Raw genomic sequence first — 20368 nt, forward strand, 5'->3', positions numbered from 1 at the left:
CACAAACCCTGTCTATGCAGTTGTATAATTTGAAATGGATAGCTAACTCCTTCAGTTAGGTGGTGAACTACACTATGGGCCTAATTTACTATGCTGTAATGTTCAGTGAAGTGCAGCAATGTGTATTGTAAAAAATTAATTTAGTCCATGGTAACTTTTAACATCCAATCAATTTGAGTAAAAAGAAAACAATAAAAAAACAACAACTTATGGCTGGAGATTCATTTTAGCCACACAATTTTAGGATACAATATGTTTTTCCACTAGTAGTTCTGTAAGCTCACTACACGTCAGTGCACTTAAAGTGGAATGAAAGTCTGAAAATACTCACCTCTCCTCCAATGGTGCCAGCATAAACATCTTCACCCTCTTTTTTTCTAGGTTTGGCATTTTCAACCATCTTAATAGGCATGTACTGGATGATGCAACTCCTGCACACGTGCGCAAGAGTTACTTCAACATGGCACCAGTGCATGTCAAGAATGTACATTGAACAGCGCATAACCAGCTCAGTGGATGTTCCAATGGAGATAATAAACAGGAAGGCAACCAGCTTTTATTGCCGAAGAGGAATAGTATGTCCTTCTATATTATATCCTAAACCTTCCTGCTCACAATTTTTTGGTAAATACAGCCCTGAGTCTTTCTACCTGCAAGTCTGGGAATCAGCATCATCTATTATCATCTTTAAAGTTCATTTTCAAGAAGCCAAAATATTTATCATTGCATACAAGTGCTGACTCTAGAAAGTCTGGTCTGGTTTGTCAACTCCTGCTTTAATGACTACTGGTTTGACTGCCACTTTTACAATGCAAAGAAGTGCTGGAATTAAGTCCTTGCCATTGTAAAATTGTACAATCTTTTTTGAGAAAGAAGAACTGGTCACTAGGTTTTTTACAAAGGCCAATTGTTAGTGCTGTAAGTGAGAACCCATAAATAAAAGAAGATTAGACATGTGCATTCGGATTCGGATGAACTTGCAAATCAACAAAATTCAGTTGATTCGGCGGATCGTCTGAATCCCGAAATAACAATTTTTTTATATGCCTGAATATACTAAAATGATATTCGGGCGCATAAAAATTTGTTATCAGAATGCGCGGTGGCCATATTGGCCGCCGCCGCGTTCTGCGCATGCCTGCCACCATCTTAGAGGTGGGGTGCGTAACGTCAAATGACGCTACATCATGGGTGACGCTATTCCTATAAGGGGCTGCGGCCAGATTGGCCGCCAGCATGTTCTGTGCATGCACGCCACCATTTTGGATTATTTTTGGTATACAACAAGAGGGCTGCGCACACATATTCGGGTGCCGCCATCTTGGTGTATACCAAGATATACTACAAAATGGCGGGGCGCATGTTCAGAACGCACTGGCGGCCGTTACAGCCGCCACTCGTTCTGCAGTTTCTTTGTGTGGTTTTGGATTTGGAGGCTTGTTGGCTCCAAACTCGAAACTTCATTAACATTTGTTTCCATTGATGAAACTAATTTTTTTCATTTTAATTTGTTACATCCAAAACAAATTTTTTTGCCCTGCACATGACTAATGAAGTTAACTGGAAAACAAATAAATCCACGGTTCCTTTTCATTCTTGTAGAAATATTGTCTCCATAACAAAGGGTTATATACTAAAAGACCATATATCTACTTTCTAAGACTATGTAGCACCTTGCTAAAAAGAAGTGCTAGATCATATATATATTCTATGTTCAGTTCGATTATGACAAAGCAATCTGTGAAGCTGTGTCTGCCTGCTGCTGGGTGTGGTACCACACAGAGCAGAACAGCCAATGAGGATTGGTATGTGCATTTGTGTCTCCCAGCCAATCACTGTAGTACAGTAGCAGTGATGCATGCTGGGAGAGGAGATAAATGCTGAGTGTGGCTGATGCAAGAGTCGCTTCCCTCCCCCGGGGCCCTCCTGGCCTGGGGGCAGGATGCCTGCTGCTAAAGAGACATAATGGACTAGGCCTGAGCTGGGGGCCTAGACCTAGATACCGGGGCCTGAGCCTGGAGGCCCAGTGGTCAGCCACTCATGTCTGAAGTTGAACCTGTACAAGGACCTTGACAGTACTGCTTGCAAGAAGTTCTCCACACAGATTGCCGGTATGGCTTAAAGGTCCAAGTCTGTGGTGGGCAGCAGTTACTTTGCTCTGTTTCAAGTACAAGGAGTCTACCTTCATCCTGGATGTGCCTGACCCTCTTCCCTCTCTCCCTGGAGTTCAGAAATAAAAGAGGATCATCTTGGAGCTATTGTCTGGACTTCAATCTGTCGGTAACCACTGGAAGTGGTAAGTGCTATTGGGGCAGCCATGTGTTTTAATAATCCCTAGACAGGCTATGGAAGACCCGATCATTCAGCGGCTCCTTCGGGGGTGAGCGCTACAACTACTACAAAAATATAGAAAAATACAGTGGGAGGAATTAATAAACATGTTTGCAACAAAATGATTAGGTGCAAAGACCAAAATGTCATGCTATTTAACCGCAGAATTTTATCTCTGTTATGCATCTTTTTTTTTGTTTAAACTTTAAGTGTTTTTATTGGTTTGTATGCATATAAGACATTGCTTCATACATTCATAATGAACCAGCAGATACAGTGGCACATAATACATCCATCAGACATCAAATAAGCTGTATCGTCTGAAATCTCCTGAACATTCCTTCTATTAGTAGATATATTCTGGTACTGCAAGATTGATGATAATACATGCATATTACATCTATATCAAGTAGTTGCTAGATGTAGGAAACCATACATTTTTAAGTATAAAATTTGAGAAAAGAAAACAAAGTAAAACTAACAAAAAACAAACGAACAAAGACTAATGATAATTGTTAATCTAAAATTGTTATCCAGGATATACAATACAATGTAGCAAAATCCAGTGTAACAACCCGTCACATCTGGAGTGAACATATGCTGGGCTTCTCAGGTTTTTGCATAAAGGAGCCAATCTTTCCATTTAGAGTAGAATTGTGATTGTGCATTTAGTCTAAAAGCTATTAACCGCTCATGTTGGTAATTTAAGTGTACCCTTGCTATGGTTTCTTGTAGTGTAGGTGCATAAGGCATTTTCCACCTGGAGGCTATAAGCTGACGGGCCGTAAAGAGGAAGTGGTGAACCACCGTCCTAAGGTTGTTAGGGTAGATATCCACTCCTATACTCAGTAAGGCCATTTGTGGGGAGGGGGAGACCAAAATGCTGGTAAATGAGGCTAAATATCTGAAAATCGCACCCCAGTAACTCTTGATACTCTTACAAGACCAGAATACGTGTATTATATTGCCTACAGAGCCACACTCCCTCCAGCAGAGGGGGGAGTGCGCTGGGTAGATCTTGGAAAGGCGATAGGGGTAAAGTACCATCTAAGCATAATTTTAAGGGAGATTTCCCAGTGGGTCACGCACTTGGAGCTGGACAAGTTTACCTTGCAAGCCATGGACCAATCCACCTTCGAAAAGGAAGTAAGGTTTAGGTGCGGAATTAGTGTCTCATAAGTTTTCAGGGGGATGTCTATCTGGGAGGATAGTGAGTTACTATTAATATTGATGATTGAGTACCACACCTGAAAAGTGGCATGCAGGGTGGGGTGAGCTAGCAACCGAAGGTTAGGTTTCATGGTTGCAGCCACCAGCCACACCAATAGATTCCCTCCAGGCACCAAAGCGCTCTTCAATCCATACCATAGCTTGCTATGATCTCTCCTCAGCCACATACGTAGATGTGTGAGGACCGCGGCTTTGTAATAGTCTTTCAGGTTGGGAACACCCACCCCCCCTGTCAGCTTGTGTCTCCAAAGAACAGATTTGGCTATTCTGCCCCTTTTCCCTAACCAAATATAGGAGTTAACCACCGATTGGATACGGGTAAATTAATGATTAGAGATAGGGATGGGGAGAGTGCGGAAATAGTAAATAACCTTTGGCAGTACACTCATTTTAAATGCTGCCACTCTCCCCATCCAGGACAGTTCAAAGTTCTTAAGCACCGTAAGCTCCTTCTGTACTTGTAGCAGGAGGGGCTCGTAAATATATTTACATAAGGTAGTCGTCGTGGGAGTGAGGGCAATGTCAAGGTAGTTAATGCAGTCTGACGCCCAGGTGAAGGGAAAGTGCGCTTGTAGGGCCTCCTTCTCCTTTTGTGACATACTGATCCCAAGTAATTGTGACTTCCCCCCATTAACCTTATAGTAAGATACCGACCCGAATGAAGAGAGCGCTTCCATAGCAGCGGCTACTGAGGAGGCTGGATAGGTTAAGGTAAGTACCACGTCGTCTGCAAATAACCCCAGTTTGTGTTCGACATTGGCAATCGAAATACCCTTTATAGCAGGATTCTGCCTAATTGCTATAGCTAGCGGCTCTATAAGTAAAGAGAACATAATAGGCGACAGAGGGCATCCCTGTCATGTACCGTTCGAGATCCCAAAGGTTAGTGATAACATCCCTGAGGAGAGCACCTGGGCAGAAGGGTTAGAGTAGAGAGCTAGTATAGCAGATAATATAGAACCCTCCAGCCCAAATCTCTGTAGAGTGAGTGCCAGATACTCCCAATGGATCCTGTCGAACGCCTTCTCCGCGTCCAACGCTAGGAGCAGAGAAGGCGTTCGAGAGTGTTCAGCATAACCAATCAGATCAATCATCCTGCAAGTACCATCCGGTGCCTGCCTCCCAGTCACAAAGCCCACTTGAAGACAGTAAATGATTAGCTATTAATTTTGCGTATATCTTTATGTCCGAATTGAGGAGAGATATGGGTCTGAAGTTTTGTGGGTGGGTAGTTTCCTAACAGGGTGATACAGTAAGGGTATCTTCCGGTTGGTCTGTCTACTTTTTAATTTAGCCGCCAACAACTTGCCACCCCTATTATTTTGGTGGTAATACAGTGTTTTGAGTCTGGACATCCTATATTCATATTCAGCCAATAGCAGGGATTTTAAGTCTAAGCGCGTTTGGAGCAGGGCCGTGTAAGTGCCAGGATCAAGCGTGCTTTTATGGGACTTTTCTAAATCTTTCAGCTGCGCCATTAATGCTAGGTAGCATTGTTGTTTTTCCCGCTTCACTCGCGCCCCTATCTGGATGAGAACTCCTCGGATAAAGGCCTTGTGTGCACACCACAGCGTAGAGGGAGTAATATCTGAAGTCGTGTTTAGTGAGAAGTATTCCCGCAAGTGCGTCAATATCTCAGCTCGGTGTGTAGGGTTAGAAAGGATAGACATATTGTTCCGCCATAGAGGTGAGGATTTAAGCTGTGTCGACTGGTCAATAGTCAAGGTGATAGGTGCATGGTCTGACCAGGATATGTTATGTATAGCAAATGCGCTGATTTTTTTGAGCAGCCACTGGTCTGAACCAAATCAATTCTTGAATAGGATCTATGTGGGGCAGAATAGAAGGTATAGTCCCTCTCGCTGGGGTGCACAAAACGCCAAATATCGCATTGATTCTCTTTGAGAAGCCATTTTGAAATCGATTTTTTCCTTGGAGCAGAGGATTTAGTGGAGTCAATTGAGCTATCCGGGGTCAAATTAAAGTCCCCACACCAAAGCACTGAGCCTTTCTGAGCCTTGCGTAATTTAACCATAAGAGACTTCAAAAAGCCAATGTGTTTCGTATTAGGCACATAAACATTAACCAATGTGTAACATATCGAGTTAAGTTCACATATTAAAACGACATAACGACCTAAGGTATCCACTAATGAGTCCAATAGTTTAAATACGGTAACACTGTGTCCTTTACCGCTATGAGCACTCCCCGCTTCTTAGCTGAAGCATTGGAGAAATAAACATGAGGGAAGCGGGCATGACGAAAGGGAGGCGGATATCCTGCTCTGAAATGGGTCTCTTGTGCACAGATGACATCGGAAGATTGTGCGATAGCCTCAGCCCAAAGGCGGTTCCTCTTGAACGGACTGTTAAGACCCTTTACATTTAGGAAAATAATTTTAACATTCATTCGGGCGAAGCATGGATGCACAATGGTGTATAGGGCAAAAAAAGTTTAGTGTACCTAAGCCATACTCTTGATCGTGAAGACGAATGGAGTGGTGGAGCAAGAGCCCAATAGACCTTCTTCTGAGGGTGCTGGGAAAAGTAAGGCCCTCCAGGGTGCCGATTACATCCTGGACATGGTAACGTGGAAAAAAAAAAGAAGAAAAAAAACGGCCGTCGCTGTAAACATGTGGGTTAAGAACAGAGCCCATAGGGCCTCAGATTCAGCCATGCTGGCTGCACCTTGAAGTGTGGGGCTAGGAGAGCCTCAAATTCGGCACATGGTTATCCAAGGCATAGTAGGTGAGTTACATAGCATTGGGAGCACAGAGGACGAATGGAGAGGGACCTGCTGCTAGGGTCTATGGATCTGCTGAGTCCAGATTTAGGCCCCACGATTTCAGAAGCGAGATTTGCGAAGATGTGTCAGAGATCACATGAGACTTCCCCTCATGTGTAACCAGGAGCTTGGTAGGAAATCCCCAATGGTAGCTCACCCTGTTGTTTCTGAGGGATTTAGTAATAGGTAGAAGCCTTTTGTGGGCCAAAATCATGACTCGCGAGAGGTCCCCGTACACAGTGAGGTGCGAGTAAGGGTCAGGAAGGGGTGAGGTCGTTCGAGCAAGATTCATCAGTTGCTCTTTGACGTGGTAGTAGTGAATACGTGCTATCACATCTCTAGGCAGGTGGTCGTGCTGGAAGGATGGTTTTGGGAGCCTATGGGCCCTGTCCACGATATATTCAAAGTCCTGCATGGGCGGCAACAAGGACTTGAGTAGAGTTTGTACATAGGTGCTTAGTTCCGAAGGGGGCATGTTTTCCGGCACCCCGCGCAGTTTAACATTATTGCGCCTCGACCTATCTTCAAGGTCAGCCAATTTCACAGTGAGTGCCCTCACAGTAGATTAGTTGTCTTTGTGGGCGTCCACTAAGTCGTTATGGGCTTCCGCGTAGTCCCCCATCTTATCCTCGATGTGGCTGACCCTGTCTCCTAATGCATTGACATCCCCCTGTATCTGATGGAGAGCTGAAAGCATTTCTTTGTGTAATGAGTCTTTTAGGGAGACAAGCATGTCCTTCATTGTAGTGTCCAGCAGGGGGTGATCATTAGTAGGATAGTCCTCTATGGCCACTTCTAATTCCCTTACCCGCTCATCCATCTCCCCAATCGTCTAGGTTTTGATTTGGCCAGGCTGGCGGACGGAGAGGATCCAGGGCGTCCAGCAGGGGAGTCAGCTGCATGCAGCGCTTGCTCTTTCTGTCCCTCAGAGGCCCGCGGGAAGGACGAGGCACTCGACGTGGCGGTGCCATCTTGGGACCGCAGCGAGCCCGCCAAGCGGAAGAACTCAGTGAGTTTGCGGGGTCCCCGCTTAGTTTTCTTTTCCCCCGCCATGCTCAGACGTCCTCAGGGTCGGAGGCAGGTAGGGAGTGTGATTGCACGGTCCTCTGTGCTATGAATCAGGCCTCGGGGAAACACTTGTGCTGAAGCTCTACTTCCCTGTGACCATTAGCCTCGGCTGCTGGCCACGCCCCCATTATGCGTCTTTTTTTTTCTAAGTGTTCTTGCAACATATTAATGTTTTGACTTGTTGTACATGTTTTGTGACATTTCACATAATATTTCAACTGTGCGGTACTTGTGTGCAGCATTTGCAACAGTAAAAGAACTTCAAACATACGCACAGCCTAGAAGTGCTCCTGAGCACTTCTTAAACTATCACAAAGATGACTCATACCCTCAGCTGAGTGCCATTCAAGAGTTTAGAGACAATTTATCTTATGAAGAAATGCTGATAATGTGACAACATTAATACATTTCCCGGGTATATATTTCAAATGAAACAAAAATGTATTTTCTTCAAATAGAAAGCTGGAATGCCAATATACAAATCACTTAATTATTTGTAGACCCATAAAGGAACATCTAGAACCACTTAAGAGCAATACATATGCCACCCAAAAATCCAGGATGGTATTATGTGAAAGAGTTGTGCCATTTCCTTACTGGGATAGCTGTATACATATAGATTTAGTAATGATGGTTTCTTTGTCATTCATTAAGGGACACAGGATGCATAGACAATTAGGTTACACTGCCACCCACAGCAGGATTTGGACACTAGTGTCCTAGGAGGTGAATGTCTTTTCTCTACCCAGAAACGTTTATACATTTTGACTAGTCATTTTTGCTTTTACTTTATATTTTAGTCCAAACTTTACAAGCTGTCTAAAATGGTCTCTTTATGCAGCTATCTGGATCTGTCTATCCTTAGCAATTGTTTTGGATGCCATGGCCAGACCCCTTCCATACCTTTGTGTAATGTGTTATTTAGCCACAAAATGCTGTACAGTCCAGAGCTGTGGAACAGCCTCTGGGGTGACCCAGTCTCTGAAGATTCATATATGAATAGGCAGTGTGGCCCAAGCTCCGAGAATTACTTAATTTATTAGAACTATTGGGTGCTATTATTATCCCTATTCTTCCATTGGTTTTCCATGGAAAGTGTTGTAACGATGTGAGACTGAGTACTGTGCCACTAGGTGGATTATGGCGTATGCACACTCTACGTTCTTGTTACCACTATTAAGCATGAGGTAGCACCTTCCCATTACTGCTACTAATCTCTGTTAGTCCTTGCTGCTGCCTATAGTGACCTTGTAACCTCCAGGGACTTGGAACTCTAGTGCTTCCAGCAGTTGATTGAGAGTATCCACGGTTTTACCGTGTATTTCAGTGAATTGTCCCTGCTTGAGGTGCAACATGTCAGATCCCAAATACACATGGAGCAGTCCCACTGTATCAGGTCCCTCTTGCAATGCAGGTTAACAGACCTCCATGCAGCTCTTGAGGATCTCTGGAGGCAAAGGGTTATGGTTCCAGTTCCTGTGGTGGAAAGGTTTCAAGGATTTTATGCCAACCATTTCACAGTTCCAGAAACCAAAGTGGGGGCATCCATCCCATCTGTGATCTCAAGGCCCTAAATGTGTTCATAAGGCAAAAAAATCCAACAGATCAGTCATAATATTCCTTCATCGGGTACATTTTATGGCCTCTGTAGACATCAAGTGAGTATACTTGCATGTTCTTATTTTTCCAGCACATCAGTGACTCCTTAGCTTTGCTGTGGGTCCCCAGCACTTTCAGTTCATAGCCCTGTCAACCGGCCTGTCTTCCACACCCTATTTGCCCACCAAGGTTACTGCCCCTGTACTTCTCTGTTTTGCTCCTTCATTGTGAGATATTTGGATGTTTTTGGGAATAAACTGTTGAGGGAATAGTCAGCACAAGTCCTTGATGACAATGTAGCACACACAGTTCAGCCCTTAAAAAGTTTTGGTTGGACCCTGAACTTTCAGAGGTCTGTGTTGCAGCCAACTCATTGCTTGGCGTATCTGGGTATGATCCTAGACACAGCTCAATCCAGGGCTTTTTTTTCAAACGCTTCACTCTCAGACTTGGGCTTTTCAGTTCAGGCATCGACTAACTCTTCAAATAACTCTTTGTTTCTGCATGTAAATACTGGGACTGAGGATAGCCTAATTTGAGCTTTCATTTTGAGTCTCATTTGCCCAGTTCCACTTTAGACACCTACTACTTAATATTCTGTCATCATGGAACAAATGGATTTGGTCTCTGGAAGAAATAGATCTGCTTGTCAACAAAGAATAATATTTATCTGGCCTGGTGACTCAGAAATCCACCTCATGAAAGACCATTTTGAAAGATCCTTAAAACTGATGCTAGCCTGACAGACTGGGGATGAGTCCTAGACACCTTGTCGGCACAGGGGACTTGGACGCCTGAGGAATCCCACCTCCTGATCAACATTGTGGACCTTCAGGCATTTTGATTGTCCCTACAATCCTGAACATCCCGACTGGAGGTTCATCTTATCATAATTCCCCCCTACAATACCACAGCACCTGTGTTCATCAATCCTCAAGGAGGAACCAGAAATCTTGACACAGCAAGAAAAGTAGAAAGTATTCTTTCCTGGGCAGAATTTAACATTTCAGCCTTGCCTGCTGTTTACATCCTAGGAAGGCAAATGGCAGGTAGACTTTCTTAGCCAGTAGTGTCTGGATCTGGGGAAATGAACCCTACACTCAGAAGTGTTCCTAGGATGCTGGATGTGGACCTTCTGGCCTCCAGGTTAAATAACATATGGACAGCTGGACAGGTTTGTCTCCAGGTGCAGAGATCATCTGGCAGAAACAATGTATGGTTTAGTGGCTCTGTAAGACCAATACAATTTGATCTATGCCTTTCCTCCCTGAGACGCCATCATTGTTGGGTATGCAGGATCAAGATGGAGGGCATTCCCATTCATAGCTCCAGATTGGCCCAGGTGGATGTGTTTTCCTAACCTGTCCAGATTCTTAGCAGCTGTCTGTGGGCTCTTTCAGATCATCCTGATCTTCTGTCTCAAGGGCTGTTTTACCACTCTGCTTCATGCTGAAAGCCTGCTTTAACAGCATGGCTGTTGACATCCTGCTCTTGAGAGATAAGGGTCTTTCTGAATCAGTAATGCCTACAATGCTAAAATCTAGGAAGTCCACTTACAGCAAAGTCTATCATTCCACATGAAAGGCACTTCACTTGGTGCAAAGGAAAATAAGCTTTCATCCCAGGAAATACCCTGTGTCCAAACTGGCGGCTTTGCCCTATAAAGAACCCTTTCTGGTCCTACAAAAGGACAATGTGACAAGGTGGTGTTAAGACCTAGAGCCTCCTGCATTCCTAAGGTGGTTTTGGCTTTTCACCCAACCAAGATATTTTGCTTCTGTCGCTCTATTTGGCACCATGTAACATTCTAGGGAATTATATGGATCTCAACTACAGGTAACAGCTATATTACTTCATATGCCAGCATTAGTTAACAAATCATTTTCCCTTCAGCAAGAGGAGTGAGACTAAGGTATACGTTAAAGGCATGATAGCAGTTCATGTATTAGGTAGACTTGATTTGTAGCATTAATGGCTATGTTACTTCATATGTCAGCAGTACTTAACACAACTTTTTCCCTTCAGCAAGTGTGAGAGTGAGATTAAAGTAGGCTTTAAAATATAGATAAACAGTTTATGTATTGAAAATGATTAATATTACAGTCTGGGTACTTACAGTTAAAGAAAGTCCTTGACCTAGAGGCAGCTATGATCGGTAAACAAGTGCAATGCAGGGAAGATGAAGCAAGCAGTTGGGAAGCTGTTTGTCCGAAGAGAGATGGTTGTTTCTGGTAACGACTGCAGGCACAGGATGGCTGAAACAGCAGTGAACAGTGTGGGACTCAAGTGGAGTAGACTGGGAAGAAGGTCTGTTCAGCCAGCACTAAGGTTGAAAGAGGTATCCATAGCCCACACAAGATTGGGGAGTCACAATAGAGCAGTGAAGAGTTACTGTAGGAGGGGGTCTCGTCCGGTGTGCACATTGCTTGAACGCCAGATTAATTGAATCTGGCAGCTTAAACAGCGTTGGAAGGTGGAGCTGAATGACACCACGGAAGCATCTGACAGGAAGGCGGCATCCCTCGTTGGATCTGACATGGAGGAGAGGTGAGTATGTTACACACCAGTACACCAGAGGGAAATTTCTCTTAATTTTCTGTATGCATCTTTGTGAAGACACATCAAGATAGACTGACTCTCTCTCTCTCTCTAGTTATCATTCCTGATGGGCCCTGCAAAGGGGAGCAAGCTTCCACTATTTCTCAGGGATCCGGACACATTTTCACTTAAGCTCATGGTCTTAGGTCTCGTTCACACCTAGGCGTATTGCATATGCGCCTCTTTCGCGCAACCGCAGCGCGTTTTTTTACCGCGATTCACGGTAAAAAAGTCGCGCGACCGTCGCGCGTTTACGAAGGCTACTTGGCTGTATCCCAATGGAAACGCGCAACAAAACGGCCTAAAGCAGTACCTGTACCTTTTCAGGCGTGGGCCGTTTTGTAGCACGTTAGGGACGGGCGGAAATACGCCAAGGTGGGAACGAGACCATTGAATACAATGGGATTTATATTTTTGAGCGTTTTGTAGAGCGTTCGTTGAGCGTAGAACGCGCTACAAAACGTTCAGGTGTGAACGAGGGCTTAAGGATTGGGTGACAACTTTTTTTTTTTAGCATGTAATTTTTTTTATTGAAGGTTTTCCAACATTACAAAAACAGGCAACATTTGCCACAGTTATTACAAGTGTATAATAATAAGAACTCACAGAGAGTTTATGCAAGTAAACAACAACAAAATAATAAGTATAGCATCAAGCATCGCAATCACTGCCGAAACCGTAGAGCATCAGACAGTTAAATCTGACTGCTAGTGGTAAGAAGAGTAAATCGTGGGTCAGTCCAGTTAATATCTCATGGTGGAACGTCAGAGGACATCCAGAGATCCAAGAGATGCAGTTAATTTCGCCTTATGGTACCACTCCGTATCTTTAAATAGAGACATTACTTCTGTGAGTTGGCTCAAAGACAATTCCCTGTTAGAAATGGGGTACAGGTGGCAAAAAATCTGTCTGTGTGTGAGCAGCTAAATTGAGCATCGAGTTTCTCCCGGGACACCAGTTTATGAAGGAATTCTTTTAGGGTGGTTAGAGAAGGAGGGGCAGATGACAACCAGTTCAATAGGATGGCCTTCTTGGCAGCAATAATACAGATGTGCTCCCATCGGGAGGGTTGTTTAACAGACAGTGGTGTGGATGGGTTAACGACATGAAAGAGGCAGAGGGCTGGGTCGGCGATTCTATGGGTGTCAGAACCGGCGTTCATATAGGCTAGAGTGTTGGACCAGAATAACTGAGTGGAGGGACAGAACAAGATAAGGCGTTCTAAATTTGGGGATGGGGTATGACACTTGGGGCATGATGTCAGCCAATCGGGAGGAGCGGATTTGTATTTAAGATTAAAGGCATAGTATGCTCTGTGAACTAGTTTAAACTGTAGTTCCCTCCAGACCTCACAAACAATAACCTTACGTAGGGAGAGCCATCCTTTGAGTAACAAATGTTCAGTTTCCTCCGGGGGTAGCTGAAGAAAGTTTCACCATTTAATGACATGTGGGGGAAAGGTACTCGATGAGATCAAGGGAAGTGCCGAGCTGATGGTGCGGGCGATATCGGAAAGTGGCATCTTCACTTTCGGGGAGGCTAATAGTCTCTGAATGGGCCCCTGTGTCGTCTTGACCCCTAATGGGGGAAGATTGTGCGCTATGAAATGGCGTATTTGGGCATATTGAAGGAAGTGGTTGCTAGAGATGTCATGGGTGTTCTGTAGTTCCAGTAGAGTTTTGAAACAGCCCTGAGGATTTAACAGGTCCTAGAGTATATTGATTCCCCTAGTTTTCCATTGAGAAAAAACCAGAGAAGTGTTTCCAGCAGGGAAAGCCAGGGATGTCGTGAGAGGCATCAGAGGGGGCACCACACCCGATATTCCCAGCAGCTTCCTAACCTCCCTCCAAGTGATTATGGTATCTCTCAGAAGAATGTTGCTCTTAATGGCTGGGGGAAGGTTTCTCCATGCAGTATGAATGACACCCGTTAGGGACCAAGGTGAGACCATAAGATGTTCCAAAGGTGCATTAGTAAAGTAGGATGTGTCGTGCAGCCAATCCCTAACATGACGGAACAAACTTGCTAGATTATATAGTCTAATATTCGGGATGTTGGCCCCCAGGAGTTTCGAAGGTAGTTGGAGTTTTCGTAATGCTATCCTAGGGCGTTTTCCTCTCCAGATAAATCTAGAAAAAGTTTTATGTAACATCCTGATGTCTTTATGTTGTATGAGAAGGGGGATTGTCTGCATCGGATATAAAAGCCTTGCAAAACTGATCATCCTTATCAGATGGCATCTACCTAGCATGGAAATAGGGAGCTCGTGCCAGCGGTGTAATTCTTGGGTAATCTTACGGAACAGTGGAGCATAATTAAGGTTATATAGGTCAGCGGCTCTGCCAGAGATGTGGATTCCCAGATAAGTGATGTGATGTTTTTGTACCTTGATGGTCATGTCAGGGGGCCAGGTGGAAGTGTCCAGAGAGTTGTTGGGGGGCAGCAATAGAAGTTCACTTTTGTGTAAATTAATTTTTAGGCCGGAGAAGGAGCCAAAATGGGAGATGTGTCTCATAATTCTCGGTATCTGGGATGAGGGGTCTGATAAAAGAAGCAGAATGTCATCAGCAAACAATGCGATTTTTAAGTCTTGGGAGGCTATTTGTAACCCTGTGAAGAATGAAGCCGATGAAAGTGGGTGACAACTTTTCCTGTCAGGGTACACTCTTCTAGGTCTGCAAAAGGTTCATGTGCCTTTTCCCCACATTTGCAAATCTGCCACCCAATCCTCTGTTCAAATGTTCCCTAAGCTTTACCCAGGGGATGTTTATGCCTTATCTGATGCCAGGTATGGGCATAATGTTCTTCAGTCAGCTGTTTGAGCTGCAGGCAGTTCCTAGTGTTTTGTCATAATAGGGTCTATTAGCATTTTGTTTGCTGTGTTACCTACACATCAGTTGGACTACGTTTGGACATCCTAATTGGCTCTGAATCCTGTGTACCTCAGTGAACCAAGATAAAATTAGATGATTGTACTCACCATAAAAAACCTTTTTGGGGAGCTTTGTTACAAAACTGAGGCATGCTGGAAATGGGAGAGGTTTTACCAGGTTGGCCACTGTTTTTTTTTTTTTTTTGCCAGTGTTCAAATCCTCCTGTAGGTGGCAGCATAACCCATTGTCGCTGAATCCTGTGCTACTCAATGGACTCAAAGAAAAGGATTTCTTAGCGAGTACAAAAATACAATTATCTCAACAGCCCCAGGCTAGCTTTCAAATAATGCACATACAGTACATCCAGGTGTAAATCATTATACATAGTCTGTTTCCATCGACAAAACCTTAGCACATTTCAGATTGCATAATTCTGTACAGAAGTTGCTCCTGTTGTCCTTAGAAGAGAGTCTGCCAGTATGGTATATGTAAAAAAAGATGTAAAATGTTGGTTTGCCTGTGAATGTCAGATAAAATTCCACACAGTGCAACATGTTGAATTGCAAACTGATTATAGTTTCTTAGTCATCCATAGCATAGTTTCCAACAGCAGTTTGTGATACAAAAAGAAGCCTGCTATCAGTTGTTATCAACATTAAACACACACATTTCTATCTAGCAGTGTTCAGTCACAATGGATGGAGTGCAGATGCAATATGTGCACAAAACCTCAATCCAAGTCATTTTAGTGGGATATTCAAAGTTCATATTATATGAAAACTTTGTAGTACTTATCCATCCAGAGTGAGCGTGAGCACCATTCCAGCCTACTTTTGGCTGTTACTGCCACTCCTGGTGACTTTTGCTGGGGAACAGATATGTCTAATGACATCTAAATCCCCCTTATTATTATTATTATAGTACAGGATTTATATAGCACCAACAGTTTGCGCAGCGCTTTACAATATAAGTAAGACATTACAATCACAACACAATTTAAGACAAGATGGTAAGGAGGGCCCTGCCCGTGAGGGCTTACAATCTAAAAGGGAGGGGCAAGTGATACATGAGGAGGTAGCTGTGTGGGGAAGAATTGTTTGAGAAAGTGATAGTTCAGTGTTTAGGTTGAAGTAGGATAGGCTTCCCTGAAGAGATGAGTCTTTAGGGATCGCCTAAAGGCAGTCAGTGTGGGAGATAGACGGACAGGTTGAGGTAGAGAGTTCCATAGGATGGGAGAGACTCTAGTGAAGTCCTGGAGGCGAGCATGGGAGGAGTTGATGAGGGAGCTGGAAAGCAGAAGCAGAAGGTTTGTTAGGTTAATGAGTCTAGCAGCTGCATTCATGATAGACTGAAGGGGATATAGTGCTTTCCTCCATACCAGGGCAAACATATGCTTACATTCAGTTGTTCAGATCCTCGAACCCCTTAATGAGTTTGGTTGCCCTCTTCTGGACTTTTTCCAGCTCAAGGTCATCCTTTCTGAGTATCGGTGACCAAAACTGGACCGCATACTCCAGATGTGGCCGAACCAGTAATCTGTAAAGTGGCAAAATTATAGACTTGTCCCTGCAATACATTCCCTTCTTAATGGAAGACAGGACTCTGCTTGCTTTGTTTACAGCAGTCTGTCACTGCAAGCTATTCTTTAGTCTGCGGTCTATAATGACCCCAAATCCTTCTCCGTTTCCAACTTCCCCAGTGGCACACCCATAAGAGTATAGTCCATTTGCCTATTTTTAACTCAAAGGTGCATTACCGTACATTTATCGACATTGAACTTCATCTGCCATACAGTTGCCAATTCCCCGATTCTATCCAGGTCCTCCTGTAATGTTAAAATGTAGATTTTTGCTTCAGAGCATTGCACCTTGCCTCAGTAGAAAAAAAAGCATTTCCTGTTCTTTGAAGTTTACAGATATAAAACCTAAGGCTAATATATCAGTACAAGGGCGACATTCATTACTAAGCAAGAGTATATCTGTAAGAAATAAATCAAGACAATTGGACTTGCTGTATTTTTCTTGAAGACGTTTCGCTGGTCATCCGACTAGCTTTCGAAATTCATAATGACTTGTACAAAAATTATCTGGGAATAAATATGGTGAATGTTGAATAACTAAATGTGCCAAGCTACAACAATGAGCAATACAAAAAAAACCAATAAAATAATCTGTGATTCAAACAAATGTCAGTGAATGCATAGTAAATGGATCAGATGTGAAGTCTATCAATGTTCATAACTCTGAAGATGTCCATATATAAACAGCAATAGTGATGAATATTTCTTGTTCCTTCACCAAATGTACCACACCAGATATAGGGGTGCTCACCTTATTGATAGACCCCAACAATAGGTCAAGTCAGGCAATTCCCTTCTTAACCAGGGAAGGGGGTCCTCAGCTCCAATCGCTCATAGATGTCCTCCAATGATGTAATCAGATTCAGCAGGCAGATCTGTATATCACTTCTTTAGTAGGGAAATAATAACCTCCAATCTTTATTTATTTTATTTTTTTCAATACACTTTATTTCGTTTTGAAACATAACATATAGTACCAGTATGATTTATGAAAAGGAAATTACTAACATAAAAGCAGTGGTAACATTGCATGGAATCTTTCTACTCCTCCTCACAAGGTGCAGGGACGCACTGGAGGCCCGGCAACCACAGATGCATGCTGGGATCCCCAATGTGTCACCTGTGAGGAGGAGTAGGCTACCTTCTGGTACACCTGCATTCAATGTATCAACTGCATCAATATGCCCCCACTAGGAGACTCATATAAATAGAGTTGGGACCACACTTTACAGAGGTGCCTTGACGGTGGCAGTGTGGCTTCTACATATTTTTGGCCAAAGGTTTGTGCAACTAAAACCTCTGCTTTTAACGTATACTGTTAGACAGGGTAATTTGTTTTGTTGCAGGCCAGCTGGCAGGTGTGCTGGGGATTCTTTGTGTTTTGTATTGTTGTAATCCTTCCCATGTTCACCCTGCCACAGAGACATAAATGTATACGGTTACCATCTTTTTCTAGTTTGACTATATATTGTAGCCCATACGAGCATTCTAAAACGTAAACTGCTCCCTCACATGAGATGAATTATTTTATCTTGACCTGTGTTGTAGCTCAGCACATTTAGTTATTCATTTTTCACGTATACACACTCACAGTGGGTGTGCATTCCAGGGCCTTGTTGCTGTTAGCTTGCTTATTAGCGCAATTCATTTTTATATATATATTTTTGTATGGTAAATCTCGCTCCAATCAACATAATCAACCTCCAATCAACATGGAGGTAAGGTGTTGATTGCATTTCCACAATTGGAGCTAGCAGGTGTTATTAACCCACCCAGAGAGAGGTGTTAAAATAGTATTGTATGTGGCAGGCAATAGATGTCACACCCCCTGCATCTATTCAAGCTTTGTTTCTCCATTTTCACATAAATAGCCTCTTTCACACCTCTTTTAAACCAGCCCTCCTCCCTGTCTAGGATGCATCCTTGACTGTCTTCAAAGGAGTGTCCTTTTTCCTTTAGATGTAGATACACTGCTGAATCCTGACCAGAGGGTTTGGCTCTTCTATTATGTGCCAAACGTTGGTGTAACTGCTGTTTACTTTCACCGACATACAATTATGTACCCTCTCTCTGGGTGGGTTAATAGCACCTGCTAGCTCCAAATATGCAAATGTAAACAACACTTTCCCTCCATGAGGTATCTGACCACATGCTGGTTATGTCAAATAGATCATGTTATAATATATTTATTCCCAGATAATTTTTTACAAGTCATTTTGAATTGAGAAAACTAGTCAGATGACCAGCAAAACATCTTCAAGAGAAATACAGCAAGTCCAGTTGCCTTAATTTATCTTTTACAGATAGACCATGACCTGGGTGAGAGCCTTCACAGACTAAAACTAAAGTGCAGGATAAATAATACATGTTTGATTACTTTTGCTTATAACACATTTTCTGTGTTTTACAATTCAAAATTAGATCATGTTATATCCGTTACTCTGTTGCTTCATTTTTAACATACTTAGAAACCTTGCCAGGTTCAGCACTTGTTACAGGCTGACAGTGCTAAGCCTCTGCCTTGCAATTAGCTGCAGTGTTTTCATCCTGTCATGAACTTGTCTTCATTTCGCTACCCATCAGGTCTGTCAAACAGGCAGCCCAATGGTCAACTAAAGGAGAACATGCAGCAGGATGACAATATTGTTGCTGATGCAAGGCAACATCTTAGCATTGTCAGCCTGCAACAGGAAGCGTTGTTACTGGCAGGATCTCTGGATATAGTAAATATGATCCTGCTAAAGAGAACTGTATAAAGTTTTACATGATGCCAAATATACTGAAAAATAGCTGTAGGGTCTACATACACTTTAATAGACATATCAATGCAGCTGAAAAAACAATCTAATGTGGTCCTGAAAGTGTTAATACAGGCTTAATTACTGTTATGTTAGTCAGTTCCCATATCCCTATTTTTAGCTAAGAGATATCCTTGGCTAGAAAATCTATTTGAATATTATTAATCTATCTTCATTAATTCCCACTGTTTTTATTATTTAACAGAAATATCTTTGAGTGCGAAGTTAAGTAGCTTTTCCAGGCATCAGGGTACATTTCATCTGACACTCTACTTATCTGAGATTTATTAAATGAAGTTTATTTTTCTAGCTGGGATGTTTCAGTAAATGATCCATTTACCTATACAACAGGATTTTTTGTCGCTGCATAAAGAATCATAAAGAATATCAGAATATAAAAATAGTTTAGCTGCAGAAAAATGTGCTGCTAAATTATGCATAGTGATTAAATGACTTACTTCACATAATAATGCTTTTACAGGTATTGAAAACTATATTTTCATTTCCAAAGCTAAAAACTCTTACATATTGTAAGAATAATTATCGGTCTTTATGAGGGACGGATATAGTGGTCAAAATATGTGGTCTAAAAAGTCACCTATCAAGGTCAATTTTCTGAAAGGAGACCTGTAATGTGAAAAATATGGACACTGATGCTAGCATGTTTTTTTCTGAAAATGCATCTTTTGCCTTTCATGTTGATCTAATTGCTTTATTACTTTCTGAGTCAATTATGCATGTCAGAGTTCAGGTCTTTTCACTGACTTAATTTGGTACATGATTGTTTTGAATTGTACTCAATACACAACCTGGCAACTTTTTAGGGGACAGCTAGCAATTGCAACCTACTCTCAGGATGGGTTTATCTTTTACAGAAAATTGCATTTTTGTGACAAAAAAAACACCATTTTAAAATATAAAATTGCTAAACAATCAATGTTGTTCATTTAAAGAGACACTGTCACCTTGCCCATTCAGTGGCCCATCTCGGTTATCCCCAATGTCAGCTGGTTTTAAATGTTGTGGGGCGTTAAAAGTGCTCAGACATAGGTATTGGCTGCTTCACCTGAGCTCTATTACATGGGAAGAGGTCCCATGCCTCCATATTCAGATGCACAGGGTAGCTTTACTGTGGAGACAGGGGCCGAAGCACAAGGTGAATGATAATGTGTCAGGGAATCCTTTGCTTAAAATAAGCCTGTCAGGATAGAAATATGAGAGTTATGATTGTAGTGGGTCAGAGGTCACCTGACACTCTCTTCCATATTAAAAGAGAAGTCAAGCGAAACCATTTTTTTGGCTTTACATTAGTACAGGCACTCTTAAGACCCAAAAGAGAAGTAAACTGTAAAACCCAAAACCCAGACCCAAAACTGAAGTAAACTGTGACCCAAAGTTAGCATAAAGTGCAGTTATGGTTATCTTAACCACTTCAGCACTGCCCAGCATCAAAATACCTCCTGGTCCTGAAGCAGTTAGTTCTTGGTAACATTTTAAACCGCTGGCGA

Source organism: Nanorana parkeri, unplaced genomic scaffold, assembly GCF_000935625.1.
Source record: "Nanorana parkeri isolate BGI_ZX_2015 unplaced genomic scaffold, ASM93562v1 scaffold8, whole genome shotgun sequence".
In the NCBI taxonomy this organism is placed as follows: domain Eukaryota; kingdom Metazoa; phylum Chordata; class Amphibia; order Anura; family Dicroglossidae; genus Nanorana; species Nanorana parkeri.